This window comes from Cupressus sempervirens, chromosome 1, assembly GCF_028749045.1.
Source record: "Cupressus sempervirens isolate cs-2001-9-10 chromosome 1, ASM2874904v1, whole genome shotgun sequence".
Lineage (NCBI taxonomy): Eukaryota > Viridiplantae > Streptophyta > Pinopsida > Cupressales > Cupressaceae > Cupressus > Cupressus sempervirens.
The window spans coordinates 229,878,846-229,895,998 of record NC_143118.1 but is presented as its reverse complement, the minus strand read 5'-3'; positions in this window follow the sequence as shown (position 1 = coordinate 229,895,998).

Here is a 17,153-nt window from a genome sequence, read left to right as displayed (position 1 = left end):
GAATATGTCAGATGACATAATTCGTGATATTAACCCTTGGTTTGATTTTGTATGTATTTTGGCTATGATGGGTTTTCATTTTTTACCTTGTGAGTCTTTGATGTATTTTCTATTAATTAAGCCTAATTAAAAGATTTAATTAATGGTTTAATTTAATGGAAAATTAATATGATATTTTAATATTTATTTTATTTAATTAATTGAAAATTTAATTAAATAAAATAATTAAATTTGAGAATAAAAGTTAAAAGTTTAAATTTGGAATGTGACAATATTTATATATATATTTGGAGCTCATTTTTAAATAAATGACTAAATAATATTATTATTAAAGCTAATAAATATTTTAGCAATAAAGTTTTGGAAAATGAAATTTAAAAGTGAAAAATATATTTTAAATTATTAATAGATTCTAAATCTCATATGATTAAAATATAAATATATTAAGATTGAAAAGTGGATATATTAAAGTTAGTGCATAAGACTTAATAAATAAATTAATTAAATTAGAAAGAGTAAAGTAAATTGGAGTTATAACCTTGCATGGGAATTAACATGTGTCAACAACATGGGGCTTAGTGCATCAATTAAGCACAAGGTGTCTACAATTCTATGACTCATCAAAAAGAATTGGAAAAGACCCATGCTTAGTTGTTGACACCTTTCAGCAGTTTCAAGAAGCATTCCAAAGGTTTCTTGAGAGCTCTTTATATTCAAGCATTCATAGAAGCTTAGATATAGCGTGGAGAGCAATTGGAGCATTGGAGGACTCAAGAATTCTGAAGAAGGGAGCTTGCTCTACGGGTTTTCTGAGGAAGAGCGAATTAGCATCAAAATCCGGCACTTCTTGTCACGTGAGAAATTTCAGTTGGCTTGGATCATGGAGGAATTTGCGAATGTTGGAGAAGGAAGAGATTTTCTATGGACTTCTGAGGCATGGCAAATTAGCATCAGTGTCCAGGTGCACTCGTGATATTCTCATATTTCTTTTGCACTATTTCTCTTCCTGTCTTCATCATGTTTTTTACAATTAAATTGAAATCTAGATATGTATGGTTGCAAAGAAAATAATAGAAAAACCTTAGATCCAATTAAGGAAGAAATTAGATCTAAACGGGTTTAGGTTTGAATTAGAATCAAATTGAAATAGATTTGAAAATAGTTTGCAGATTTATGACCAAATCCATTAGTGAAATTATTGGATAAATTTAGAGAACAATTATTTAAGAGGAAATCTTTAATTCATCACAAATTGTCCTGTCACTGCCCCTTCGATAGACCCGAACTCAATCATTCATAACTTTTTATCGTGATCGAATTTATTCGATCGCTTTAGTCAAAATTGGCGCAACTTGGCCCTCTCCAACATATTTAAATTTCAGCCCGATCCAATAGTTCATTAGGGAGATATGGCTATTGTACTCGGACTGTTTTATTCAATGACAGACATTTCTCCATTTTCCATAACCAAGAGTTCTTTATGCTTAAACTTCACAAAAATAATATATCAAAGCATGGAATGAATTAAGATATTATTGCAATCTTCCCTTATTAGAATCTTATTAATATGCATTAGTTTTATATGGTTTACTATCCAATCTAATTAAATCAAATTTAATTAAGATTAATTAATAGTAGAAGAAGTGTAATTAATTATTAGTCAATCTAAGTAAATGGATTTTTAAATGAGAGAAAATTAAAAGAAAAGATATTTTTATATAGTTTATATAGTGGACTTTTTATAATGTATATTGAATACTATTTAATATATATTAAACAATTTTAGAGTTGTTTAATGAAGATGATAATGTTAAAAAATTGGAGATTATTTATGTTAAAATCTACAATGAGTCTTATTGGTTTGTAATAGGGATCTCTTTCAAACAACGTTTATATAGACAAAATATTATTAGAACAATTAGAAAATAGAGTCTAATGGTTGATTTTAGTATTGATTGAATAATTGTAAGATGATAATTTATATTATGTTGATTTAAATTTAGAAACTCTGAATGATATTGGATTAAGACTGAATTATTATGTTATTGGTTAATACGTTTGAATACCTTAATGGAGTTAAAAGTTAGCCAAATATTAACTAATGAGTTTATGGAAGGATTTTATAGATTGAGTATGTATAGTTTGAGGAGTTTATTATTTATTAATGTTTGTAAGGACTAGCAAACTATTAATAAATAATGGTTTAAATAGATATCAACAAATTTGATTAGAGTTAATCTAGTGATTGAGGTTTGGTAAAAGATAATAATTTTTGGAGTTGGATTATAATTGATTTTTAATCGATTGATATTCATTGAGTTGATATTATAACTATGATATTAATAATTAAGTTGTGCAATAGAGTCTTATTTGAAAAGATTAATGATAATACGAATTTGTTAAGGGAATGTTGGTATTCTTTGAAAGATGACGAATATGGTCATTTAAGATTTTCAATAATTATTATTGAATTATTAATATGATCATTTGAGTATTGAATTATAGTTGACTTTCAACTTATAGAATTCTAGTTAGTTATTAGTCAACTGATATTAATTGGAACGTTGCTATGGTTATGCAATTATTAATTAAATCAATTAATGAGAGTTAATTAGATTTAATTAATAATTAAGTTATGTAATAGAGATTTAATTGATATAATTCTTTTAACGAGATTGTAGATTATCTATATCAAAGTTGATAAGTCTTATGACTTGAATTATGACTTTAGATATTATATGGTTGTCAATGATGATAACGATTAAATTAAAAGAATCAAATTTTAGTAATACTTAATTAAGTTTCTAATTGAAAACTAATAATATGTAATAGGTCATGGATGGTGTACCTATGTTAATGGATTGAGATAAATAAAGTTATCTTCTTTTTATTCGAAGATTGATAATTGGTTCTTTTATAAATGAATAATGGTCCTTTGATTATGTTGAAATGTAGAAGTAACATTAAAGAAGATTTATCCAATTAGTACTATGGATCTTAGCAAATAAAGCAAATTATTTAATAAGTAAATATTTATCCTTAGGTTATTCTTAGAATGTAATTCTTAATAATGGAAGGATAATGCTATCGGGGAACAAATGGGTTGACTTGTAGGTCAAATAATGAAACTTAGACACTTGAGGTATACTTGCAAACAGAAAACTGAAAACCCCTACACATTATTCAACTATGTGATTTTAGTAAACCAAAACATGTGTTTGCATCATGTATTCTATATGCTTCTTGTTTTCGGTTTTGGGTTGATTAGTGTTGACCAGTCCTAGGCTGTTATCAGAGGCTCGGGAGTTATGAGATGTGTTGGCATGTTGATATTATTTGGTCTTGATCTTTATAAGCCCAACCATGGTTATGTGATCTTATGCTCTATGAAATGTTTATATTTGTTCTTCAGCCTTCATGTATGAAGCAGAGATGTATATATATCTGAGATGCTTGAGCTAACCATTTTTGAGTCATCGATCAGTTATCCTTAGATTATTTTCTAGTCGCCATGATGGGACTAAAATGTGAATTTATTTCTTGATGATGACATGTTTTGACTCAACCATTTTGGAGTCTTCGATCAGTATGATTTTGAGATATTCTTGGTTGCTTGTTGAGAACCAATGGATACTTATGATTATCAGTGATGCCTTCAGTTGCCAATAGAGAATTGTTGTGGTCATGATTTTCTATGGATGTTTTTCAGATGCTCATGGAGAATTGATGATTCTTATCTTAGAGATTTGATGATTCTTATTATGGATATTTGATGCTTTTATTGTGGATATTTTTTATGAATTATCTTTTGGATTTTCTTTACAGTCGCTTGTACAAGACTATGGTGATTTTATGATTCCATAAACTTAGGGTAGGTAATCTACTTGTAGTGTCGAAAAGTGGCTTGCAATGGGGGCCTGGGCCCTAAGTGGCTACCAGGGTAACTCATTGTAAGTTTGGTTAATAAGTGATAACATTTACACACTAAATGGGGATTAAATGAACCTAAAAAGATAATTATTTTGATGTTGTCGCCCATGCCTTGAGTGCTTGTACAGGCTAGGATGGGAGTAGTGAGAATGCATGATAGCGACTGTGCATTCTGTAGTATGCCTCGTTAGTATGAGAGGATACTAGTGGCCGCATGAGATCAGTATGGACTCATGGAGTTTAGCTAATTGCCAGGGTAACTTGTACGTGATAATTGCGATGACACTTTCCCACTTGCATAGTAGGTTTCCTACATGTTATTGTGTGCCTCTGGAAATTAGATGTCAATTTTGTGTGTGATGGAAACCTTTGAGTTAGTATACTTTTAGGATTCTTGGACTTATAGAGATTTATGCTTTATGGATTGATAGCTTGTTTGGGACTTGAGATTATCTCCTTAGCACGGTGGGAGTGGACCACTTAGGTTCCACGCGGTCGGGTGGTAGTGTATTTTCTACTCTTATCATTTGAGATCCATCCAAGACACCGTGGCTGGAGTATCCTTGGTTGGTATTTATTCATCATTATGTTCTTGGAGCATTATGATAGATAAATACCTTATGATGGATGTATTTACTGGTATGTTTCTTATATTGATGATTTTCTTTACTTTGCATATGTTAGTTGATGATTTATTATGCTTTACTTTGCATGTTAGTAAGATCTTTTAGGAGTGACATTCCTACTATGTTAATACCGATGATCTCTTTGGTGCTTTGGAATGTTATGCACGGAGGGATGGCTAGGATCTATGATGGTCTAATGATGCTATTTACAGTTGGGAGGAACCATGCACTTAGTTATTTATGTTTATGATATATGGTTATCTTTTGTGATGGATGTTTATATCTTTTGTGATGATGTATCATGTATGATATGTGGTTTCATTTATGTTATTGCATCATGGATTAATATTGGATGATGATGTACTTTATTTACGTGGAAGCTTTATTCTTTTAAGCTTTTTCATACCCTGTGATATGTATGGTGGATGATTGAGCAATCTGAAATGTAGTTACAAAAGGACACTTGTATATTGTTTAAGTACATTGGATGTATCATTGTTATTTCATAAGGTTGGGATGTTAGATGAATAGTTAATTTAGATGTGATACAATGTTAAGGGATCTTTAAAGAATGTAGCCTGTTATGTATATATGTTATGTTATTTTCATTTGAATTGTTGCTATTGCTTCCGCAAATGTTATGAATGGTTTTATCTTTCATATTTAAAAAAAAAAATTGTTTGGCAAACTTAGTAAAATTCTTTGGATCCCTTGGCGGTGCATTACACAATCATCATATTCTATCACCTCATGGGAGTGTCACGATTATTATCCAACAATGCACTTTTTTTACCATACTCACATCTCATTGGTTGAGAAGCTTGTTGTCATTTTCAGCTCAAAAAAGTGAAACACATTTCATATAAACTTATGGTTTATGATGTTATGATCATCACAAAAGTCAAACCCTTTATAATATCTCAAGGAGGTATCAAAAGTTCTATGATGTTATGATCATCACTGAAGAAAGAGACTCCTTGTATTATCTTATGATTGAAGAAAAGGTTCTACGATCTTACTAAACCTTGGAAATAAACCCTTATCAAACAAACATAAACCAAGGGAAAAACCCTTACGATCTATGAGGCCTCACCCCGACCCATTGTAGCATAGTGATACATTATTATTATTTTGATATTCACGACGCGAGATGTTGAGACATTATCTGATGCTTAGAACATACTTTATTATTTCATGTTGTGTGATGTTACTTTCAGATATATTTGATGATTGTCATTTAATGTTTCATATATATGTATGTTGATGAAATCAGTAAACGTAGGATGGAGACTTTGATTTAAGAGATTTTAAATGGTTAAGAATTAAGCAGGATGAAGAAACCCTTATTGATGTATGTTTCAATTTATGTGAATTTTTGATATGTATACATATATGTACATGTGATTTTTGCGGGACTACTGATGTGTGCAACGAGTGTGCAGATATTTTAGCCGAGAAATCCTACGGAGGAACATAAATGATCTCTATGTGCTAATTTTGGAAACCTTGTTGTTCATAATTCACGTATTGTATTGTGAGATATATGTATGTATCTTTCTATGTTCAGTGAATGTTAGTGTTCGTAATTATGTTCTGTTAGTGTCGCTTGACACTCGTAAATTGGTTATGTTCTTTAGTATGCTGATTAGGATTATTTGTGTAACCTTTGGACCCAAGTTGTTTTAAGTTAGTGTCAGTTTGCTAATTGGGTTCTTAATCGAGGTTAGTCATCCCTTAATCCGAATTAGTGCTTAATCTGCAATGTTAGAGTAGTTAGATGGTCCTATTTTATTCCTAGATTTTGTTTGGCTCTAAACCTTTTTCCTAAGGCTTAAAACATGAAATTATTATACCTAAAGGGTATGGGTTAGGGGTATTTTCCAACCCCTAAGCCCCTTTTATTGACTTTGAGGCCACTCAAAAAGTCTCATTTTGCCTTTGTGCGAAAATTGAATATGACCATCATGAGTTACCTCACCTCCTTTTAGTGTTTAACCATGGTGTGGGTTGAGTTAGGAGCTTCTAAATTTGAAGGTGGGTGGATGTAGTTATTGATCCCTTTTGGTGGTTGAGTTTGAAGCTTATTTAGAGGCCCTTCTTGGACTAGTGGAGGTTGTTACCCAATCTCTACATTTAGAGAGGAGTTTTGAAGATTGAAGAAAGGAAGGGAAAACTCTACTCAAACTTGTTCATTGCCATTACCTCTTTGTGAAGGTAGGAATTTTTCATCTCTCTCTTGTACAGATTTTTATGTTTGTTACATGTTTATGCTACCTTTTTGTCAAGTGAATGTTTGTATGATTGTGGGTATGTTGGGAAGATTTGAAAACCATGTTATTTGGATGATTTCCTTTCATGTTTATGTTTGCAATTTTGAGATTTTTCTTGCATGGGTGTTTTGGTATTACTCACCCTTGGAGAGGGCAGAAGTGACCAATTTTGGGAAAGGTCTGTTTAGTTGGACTCCAACTAGTGTAGAGTCTCTTCTCAGGATGAGAAAAGGGAGAAAGGGTAGGGTGTTATGGGCCCCTACCCATCAGCACAAACCTCGTAAGAGTATGACATTTTAAAATGAAAGAACGAAAGTTCTTGGTTAATAGCCTCGATTGGGCACCTGATTTGGTGTTGTGCTTGACTTCTCCAGTTGGAAGAATCCACCTTTCCCTAGTGTTGATTCATTGTGAATCATATTGTGAGATCCTTGTATGAATATGCATGTTTGAATTGTTCTTGGTCATGCTTTTGGTCACCTGATCAGATTCTGTTTCCTCCATGGTTCTTGAAATGTGTTGCAGAAAACATTATAAATCCCTTGATGAGGGTCATGAAGAAAATTAAATTAAATTGTTGAAATTTGGGATTGATATCCTATGTAAATTATATTTTAAAATTTTTTGTAAATGGAAACGAAGTCAAGTTTTCTTTCTGGTTCTTTCCCAACTGAGCCTTTGAATCAGGTTTGCCAATAAAATTGGTGTTTGAGTATAATTGGTTATCATGTGGTTTAATCATGATTTAAATTTAGATGGATGCACATCAAAAATAAGATGGAATTGATGTTGATTAAATTTGGCAAAATCTTCAAGTTTTCTTGTGTGGAAAATAAAAATTACGATCATGGATGTAGATTCAGGTTGCATGATTATTTGAATCAAACAATTCTTGCATTATTGATTTAAAAACAGATAATCCATATTCTTGGTATATTAAGTTGTAATAAGTCCTTATAGATTTCTTTGAAAAGAAAAAAATTTAATTCCCCCTTGATTATTAATCAACTAAAAAACTTTATACTTAGAAAATTTAGACAAAAAAAAAACATTTTTGCATTGCCTTGTAATTCTATACTTAGAAAATTTTTTTAAAAAAAAGGTTCCAAGAGAGTAAAAACTCTCTGCCTTTTGTATGAGAGGAGCAAATTAATTAGTTTTGGGCAATAGAGAATCTTTTAAAGATTTCTCTTATATTATGTTTTAAAAATATAAATATAATTCAATAAATTTTATAAATGGGTGTAAAATTTCCAAAAATAGCCTTTTTACATTTGAACAATATCCTAAAATATCTATTGCTACCCATAAAACTTTATGCAATCAATGTTATTTATCTTCCTTGAACGCCAGTTTTGAAATGTTTATTAAAAAAGGGTTTTATTTAAAAAGTTGTGGCAAGTCAACAATGAACATGGGGGGGGGGGTGACGTCACCCTACCCCCATGTCTCATCCCCTTCTACATTCTTTAAATAGGTTCTCAGCATGGAGGGGAAGTATTAAAAGTGTTGTGTTTAAAACATAGTTAGCAAGCTATTCAATCTTGCTATTTCTTCCACCTTCTAACCACATTAGACGCATGTTTGGGAATTGCTTGATAGAAAGTTATTGTGACAAGAGGGCTACTGATGGGAGGGTGATGTCACCTGTCCCTCCCATCCCAGCACCCCATTTCTCATTGTGCGCTCACCTATGTTTGATAGACTTAAGCAAGTTGGCAAGATTTATTGAAATCTGCCTTCATGTTGGATCGCCCACCTTGGAGGCCTGCGTAGGTTTGGGGCAGAGTGTTGTCCCAAGGACAGTGCTTGGGAAGCGCATCTATCCCTTGGGAAGCGCATGGGAGTGTAGGGTGGGGTGGGGTGTAGGTGTGTAGGGGGTTAGGGGTTTTTTAGTTAGGTTAGTAGTTGTAGGTTAGGTTAGTTTGGTTTAGTTGTTAGTAGTTGTTAGTAAATAGTTTTAGGTTAGTTAATTTATTATTTTAAGGTTTGTTTGTGTCATTTTAAATGTTTTGACTTAGTGGTGTTAGGAAAGGTTAGTAATAGAGTTAGATGAGGTTTAGTTAGTATGTTTTGTTTTATTTTATTTTATTTCAATTTGTGATTATTAAATATTTAAATTAAGATAATTATAGTTTAGTTGTTTAGTATGTATGTTAGTTGTTGTTAATATGAGTTGTGTTTTATTAAATGATTAAATTAAGTTAGATTGTAAATTTAAATGTAATTATATCTTTATGACTAATTTATAATTTTGATAGACGTTGATTTTTAATAGTTAATTACTTTGACTTTAGGAAGTCCTTTTTAATCTCTAATGAAGTATAGTTTTACGCAATATTGTAATTAGTATGTTTTATGTCTTTATCTAGTAATGTTAGTATGGTTTGATTTTAATAGATTACAAAGTGAATTGATATTTTTATTTAGAAATAAAGTTTAAGTATGTTATGATATTTAAGAATAGATGTAAATAATATTGAAATCTTAATCTGAGTTTAATGGTGGATGAAAGGTTATTTTAATTAGATGATATCTTTTAGTGCAAAAGTTTCAAAATAATTAGACCTCGAATTATAATTGTTATCCGATTGATTAAAGGGTATTAATCCTTATTTCTATTTTAATCATTATTTTATCCTCTAATGTAAATGAAACATCAAGTGTTAAAATTTTCATAAATTAAATTTGGATTTGTTTAAATTAATTAATCGACTAAACTATGAAAGTTTTAATTTTGACGATCTAATCATACCCTTTGATTTTAAACTCAACCTTATCAAACTTAGAGCATTTCTAATTATTAATTATTATTCAAAAAAAAAAAATGTGTGTTTTTGCCCTTGTAGTCTGGGCATGACACGATCTGCTCACACATTAGTTATCATGACATCGAAGTTGACTATTGAATTGTTTATGATCTCATGACAAGAGGTCTATACTAATTAGAATAGCATCTTACTTCAACTCACCTTACCTTATGAACTTACAATTTTGGTCCATATATCACTTCATAACATCTTAATTTACCCTTCAAACCCCCACAATACTATGAGAAACTATTTCATTTCTTTACCATAACATCATTGGCTTTATCTTTTAACTTTACGATCTCATGAAATGCTCCTCTTTGTAGCATCAAAGAACTTTATCCATTGGATTGAGGTGTTACAATACATTATTTATTGTAAGATTAGAGATCAAAACATGTTACATTAAAATATAACTTATGTAGCATAAGTTTCTAGCCCCACTAGTCCAACTTGACATCCACCCAGTGTATGTTTCACAATTGACCAATTAGGATTGGACACTCATCACTTGTCTGACATTGTACTACCAGTTTTATTTTTAATTTTTCACCTTATGATCTTATGATCATAAGTCTCTCATAGCATCATAGCACAAAACACATTCTTCACAACCTTACAATACCCATTGCTTCATAGTGTTGTAGCACTTTAATCTCACTTTTCGATCTTATGGCTAGGGCTTCATCATAAAATCTTAAAACTTTTCAAAGATCTTCTTGATGTTCCAATCACCTCCTTGTCATAGGATTGGAAAACTCAAAATGCTTCCTTTTTTGATAGTTCTACGATCCTATGACAAACTACCTATCGCTTGGTCATAACCCTTGTCAAATGTCTTTACGATACCCTGATCACCTTCTTTGTCATACCATCACACACTAGAATTAGAACCTCTTCAATATGACATACAAACATATGATACAAAGGTACTCATAAGATTAGTCACTTTAACATTTTCATCTGTGATACAATGATACATTGCATATCTTAAGATTGGGGAACTAAAAACATCATGCTATGATCCTCCACTAACCCTTATATCATAACATTGTTAGAGATAATGTGAAAGAAAAATAAACTATTACTTAGATATAAAACCTAGGGTAAGGGCTAGACTTTGATTTTTATGAAATTTCTTGTAGGATTAGATGAAAACATAACGTAGGGCACCATTTTTCACACTATGCCAAGGAAAAATTTAACTATATTAAGGAAAAAATACCATGTTAGGACTATCCTCTAGAAGTGAAAAAAAATTACAGTTGAACCCTAACATTAAAATACTCTTTTAAAACATTTTCACCATAAAATTTTTAAATTTTAAGTTCAATGAAAATAGGGGCTATCAATGGCTCTGTCTGGGGATGATGGATAATTTGTATCCATGCAAGAATTCAGAATATCTAGGTTAAGTAGACCACATACTTGATATCCCAAGACAAATTTTTGAGACTATACATCAAAATATATAGATATATAGGGGCCATAGGCATATGCATAGGAATTTATAGAATTGTACAAAGATACAAACCCTAACTAATGTTCATGAAAGATAAATACCTTCAACAGAAGTATTTCTTCAAGAATTGTCCATGAACTAGCAATTCAAGAAAGTTACCTGATAATTCTTTGATGAAGTATGAATCCTCACCCCAAATAGAATAAACCAAATAGGGACCATGCCAGAAAGGATCAAATTTTATATGTTTACCCTTATCTTCTAGCCTTACATTCCACACTAGGACAAGATCACCTGCTTCAAAATTTCTCTCAGTTGCCCTCTTATCATACAGACATTTTTTCTACAACTATAATTTCATATTTCTTGTAGAGGCTTCCTTTCTTGATTTAGATAATCCAACTAACTCATCCATCCTTTCTTGCATATCATCAATGCTATCTTCATCATACATTTAGATGTAGTTATACAAACCCATTAGATTATTTTGAGGCATTCTGGCCTAAATCCTGTATACAAGGTCAAAAGGTGATACACCTATTGTGTTCTTCACTAGCACTCTATCAACCTAGATTACTAACTTCAATTTTAGAGTCCCAAGCCTTGTTGTTGTCATCCAAAGTTCTCTTTATCATTTTCAACAAGCTCTTGTTTGTAGATTTGGGTTGCCAATTGCCTTGTGGATGATAAGGTGACAAAATTGATCTAGTGATGCCATATTTATCACATAATTTAATAAATTCCTTAGATTTGAAGCACATTGCATTATCAAATACTATTCTTTTAGGACAACCAAATCTTGAAATAATGTTATTCAATAGTCATTTTTTTATCAGTTTACTAGTAGAATTTCTAGTAGGGATGGCCTCAACCCATTTTGTAAAATAATCCATTACAATTAGTATCCATGAATAACCACTACTAGAACTAGGTGATATCTCACTTATAAAATCCATCCTCCATTACTGAAAGAGTGCCTAGACTTCAACTAATTTCAAAGGTGTGTTCCCAAAAAAATTCAATTTTCCTACAAACCTCTAGCAAGGGTCACATCTCCCAACTAGGACTTGAGCATCCTTAAATAATCTAGGCCACCAAAAGTCTACTCTCATGATCTTGTAGGTAGTAGTATTTGCCATGTAGTGCCCACCACATACCTCTGAATGCATGTCGCTTAATACCTTTTCTAATTTCTATTGATCAATGCACTTCAAAAGTATACATTCAAAATTCCTACACCATAAGTCTCCATTTATAATAATGTATCTATTTGCATGCAATTTTACATTCCTCCCTTCATTATCTATCAAATGGGATGGAGATTTCATATGCTGTAAATAGTATATCATATCTTTGTACTAGTCACATTGATCCATATCACATGTACCAAAGCTAAGGTTTTCATCTTAGACATTTATCTGATTAGCATCTAAATTTTTCTAAGCCATAAGCTTAGCTAATCCCTAACCTCTTACCAACTTGGTAATCTAAATATCAATGTTAAACTCTAGGATTCCATTGATCCATATACACCTTCTACTAAACACTTCTTGCTGAGAAAAGATATCCTTTACTATTGTACTAGGCACAAAAGCAATAACAATAACACCTACTAGGTAACACCTAAAGGCCTTGATAGCTTTGACTAAAGCATATGTCTACTTCTCATTGATTTCATACTTAATTTTTGTAGGTTTTAGAGATTTACTAAAGAATTCTATAGGTTGTTCATGACCATCTTCATTTTTCAGAAGTAAAATTATTGCAATGGTATGAAAATATGCAAAAGAAAAAATATGCATAGGCTTTCAATAATTTGGGGTCCTAAGGAATAGTGTATTATTAATGGCATTCTTAATCTCTTGGAAAAAAATAGTAAAAAAAACATGCAAAAGAAAAAATATGCATAGGCTTTCCATAATTTGGGGTCCGAAGGAATAGTGTATTCTTAATGGTATTCTTAATCTCTTGGAAAAAAATAGTATGCTCACCTTCCCAACTAAAAATTTCTCCTTTCTTGAGTATTTTTGAAATTGGACTACTAACTTCAACAAAGTTAGTCACAAATCTCCTTAAGAAATTAACTTTCCCAAAGAGGGATTGTATACCTTTGACATTTTGGGCTTCCACATGCAAGGGAATATACAACATACCCACAAAATGTGACACAAGATATACCCTAGGAAACCCTCATTGAGGGAAAAACCCAACCTCCAAAAGCATCCATCACCATGTATTATTCAGCAAAAATCACCATTGCAATACAACCATGGAAGCCTTCATGGCCATATTACATAAACTATGTGCTAAAACCATGTGCTACCTAACCCACTAACCCTACATTTAATATTGGGCATTTAATTCTTTTCCCCAATATTAAATAATTACATGAAATATTATCACAATGTTACAATACAACTCATCAAAAATATTCCATGGGAATCTTTACATGTTGCACGTCGATCTAGGTGGAACATTACATAATAAATAAAATAAAATAAATATAACAATATTATGCAATGTGTGTAACACCCATTATCTTAGCAATCTCCCACTTGTTGTATATATTGCATAGGGTTAATCTGTAGCCACATAAATGAACAATGGAACAATCCCTCCCAGCACATCCACCATCATGGATCAAAATACACTAAGTGCTCTATCTTGCCTGCAACAAAATTAAAGTATCCAGCATCTTGAACATGAATGATCTCACCTCCTATTATGCCACTACCACTAGACATACATAGAAGCCATCCAAAGAGAAAGCCACCCAACTTGTCACATTAGAAGATCATAAAATCATGTACCAACTAAAATGCCAAGCACAAATAACCTGATCCAAAGGTAATCACATGTATCCATAGTTGTCAAAATATCCATAGCTGAAATAACACCCACAACAAAGTGCCAAACCCATCCAACTATCCATACCTCAAAGGTATAACAAGTGAATCTCATATCATCAACATATCCAATCTATAACCTGCAATCACAAGCCTTAAGAGAAATACCTGCCACGTATATATCAAGAAGCTCCTACTACAAAAGATAATGTCAAATCTATAACAAATCCACTCACAACATCTCAAAGAAGTGAATCCATGTAGTATCAATGACATCCATAATACATAATCTAATATCTTGCAAGAATGACTTTCATAACCAGTGTCCAATAGTCTCTCGAGCTCTCCACAACCAATAGAGGAAAGAGATAAAGATATAACCATGTCATATCTCACATGAGCACAAACCAGTGATCAAAATCTCTAACCAATCTCAAATCTAATGTAGGAAAAACTAAACATCCAAAAAGATAACCAATACCAAGAGAAACTATGCAAATCATAACATGTATCATGTCCTTCTACACACACCTTTAGATGTAAACTGTGCAAGTATGATCTCCTCCATAAAACCCCAACAAGAAGCCTCAACAACACCCAAACCATACCATATAACTAATCATGGATGTAAGCCTCTCACAAGAAGATCAAACTCATAAACCCATTTCTAAACCAAGAAATATGCCCAATATAAAACCACGTCCTAAACTCAACCATCATAACAACACATGCACATGGAGATAAGAAATGCTAAACCATCTCTCAAATGAACCCTCTAGAACTAACTCATGTACCATAGCTCAAGATCCATATCCATGAAAGATAAGCATAAATATAATGCACTTGAGAAAAAATAATGGGCTATACCTCTCAATTAGGAAACTGCCGAGTAGACCAAGAGTGGGGAATGAGAGTGCTCGTCAGGATACCCAAGTGTCCAACCAAAACTCATCTAAGAACAATCTCCTCTTAAGTCCATATCAGGTGATTGCCCCTTGAACTTCTTGCTGAAACCATCAACCGTCCCAACAAATACTTCTCTAATCCAAGAGAAATCAGCATCACCACCATCTCTAAGTATCCATAAGCACCTATAACCAATCAATCCATGCCAACTCCAAATGCAACATAGCAATATCATGAAGTATCTAGCTTATGATCAGTGTACTCAATACCAAGAAACTAAACCAAGATCAATGTCAAAATTCCAACCATGGCCTCAAGAACATAAACATGACAACATGATCTTATCGTCTCAACCAAAGAGATAACATGCTCCACATGAACATACCATAACATGTCACAAATCTAAATGCATATCAAAAGTATACCATGACATAATAATAAAACCATCCTCACACCAAGGATAACATGCTGAATAAAAGCATAAACTATATCTTTACCAAGAACCCTATAAGTTCTCAAAATGCAACAATCTCCATACACCATGAAGAAAACCATCTCCACATTCCATGAGGAACCATCACCATACACCATGAAGATAACAAGTGCACCATGCAAATGTCAAAGATACTTTTGTAGCAATAGGATCTAAGACAAACCTCTAACACTGTAAACACACAATAAATATATCAATGCCAACAACTCCCACTCAACCATGGTACCAAGTCACCTATGGCATCATAAAATTCATCTCCTACATGAAGATCCAAACCAAACTAAGAACTAATCCTGTACTATTACCCCATCACTATCACAATCTCCCACTAAACTGTGTATCCAAACTATCCATGACATATGATGAAAAAACCATCCTCTAACCATGTGAATCAACCAAAGCATCAAACCATTAATGAACTCAAAGTGCACATCATGAGCTCCTCAAAAGAAACTGCATAACCATGATCCTCAACCAAGAAGATATACCACCATAACCAAATCAAAAATCCAAGCTAATGAACATCAAGGATGTACCTATATAGCCAATCATGTCATGCCAATCTCCATGGCACCATCCATGAACCGAGCATCTGGCTCTCAATATGTCCAAATTGTCAATGTAAATATTCAACCATAATCCTCCACTATGACTATACCTGGTAACAACATCTCATCCCTTCTACATTAAGAAAAAATTAGAAAATAATGTGACTTAGGGCATAGGCAACTCAAATCCAAGCCACCAATCTAAATATGCATCAATAATGAAAGATCAATGGGAAAAGACAACCCATAACCAAGCCATAAATGCAACTTGTAAGTATAGACCACCTACAACACTGCACAACTTGTAGATCCAATAAGTCATCATACATATCCATACCAAACACTGATAATTATATCAACATGAGACCAATATGAATCGAGTATACAATGACATCAAAACTTAAATCTCCAATACCATAAACTCACAATGTTACCATAGTCATAATATATCTATAAAATGTTAAGATCAATATATCAACAAATAAGTCATGTCAAACCTACACCAAATTTGAACCAATGTGTAGAGCTCTCCAAGAGCTTTCTGTTGACTACTCGAAGTCCAAAATCTAACTTCATATGCCCAAGTTATGCCCTAATTTGTGCTCAAAATAAAAAATCCAACTTTAGGGCTCTTAAAACTTGAAAAAATATCAAAATCAAAGATCCAAACCTACACCATGTTGTAGTGCTCTGAATTAGATTTTCAACACCTATAAGAACTCTAAAATTTGATATTTTGAGAGAAAGTTATGGTCATTTTACTAAGACAGTCTTTTTACCATTTTCATTGTGATTTTTCATTTTTTATTGTGACAAAAATTCTGACAAATTAAATTTGATGGCCATCATGGGTTGAAACCAAAAAACTCTTTCATTTTCTCTGAACATGGCCAAACTAAGGTATATTATATATCAAAATTTATGGAAACATCAACTCGGATCCAATGGTGAGGTCTGTTTTTACCCAGGAGGTCATTTTTGCAAGCTATCCTCTAAAACCCTCATTTAAATAAAACATAAAAAAAAAATCCTTTTTGTCCAAAAAATTTCACATGTCCAAAACCTTTTAACATCCCATCATAACAACAAACCCAAAACTCTTAGATCTACAATAAATCATTCATATATCTTGCCCTTTTCTTTTATCCTCTCATACATTCCCATAGATTCAATCTAGGGTTACAATAATAAAACTATAGCTCTGATACCACAAGGTACAATACTTTCCCTTATAGTATAGTAGGGGGAGACTAACTTGTCTC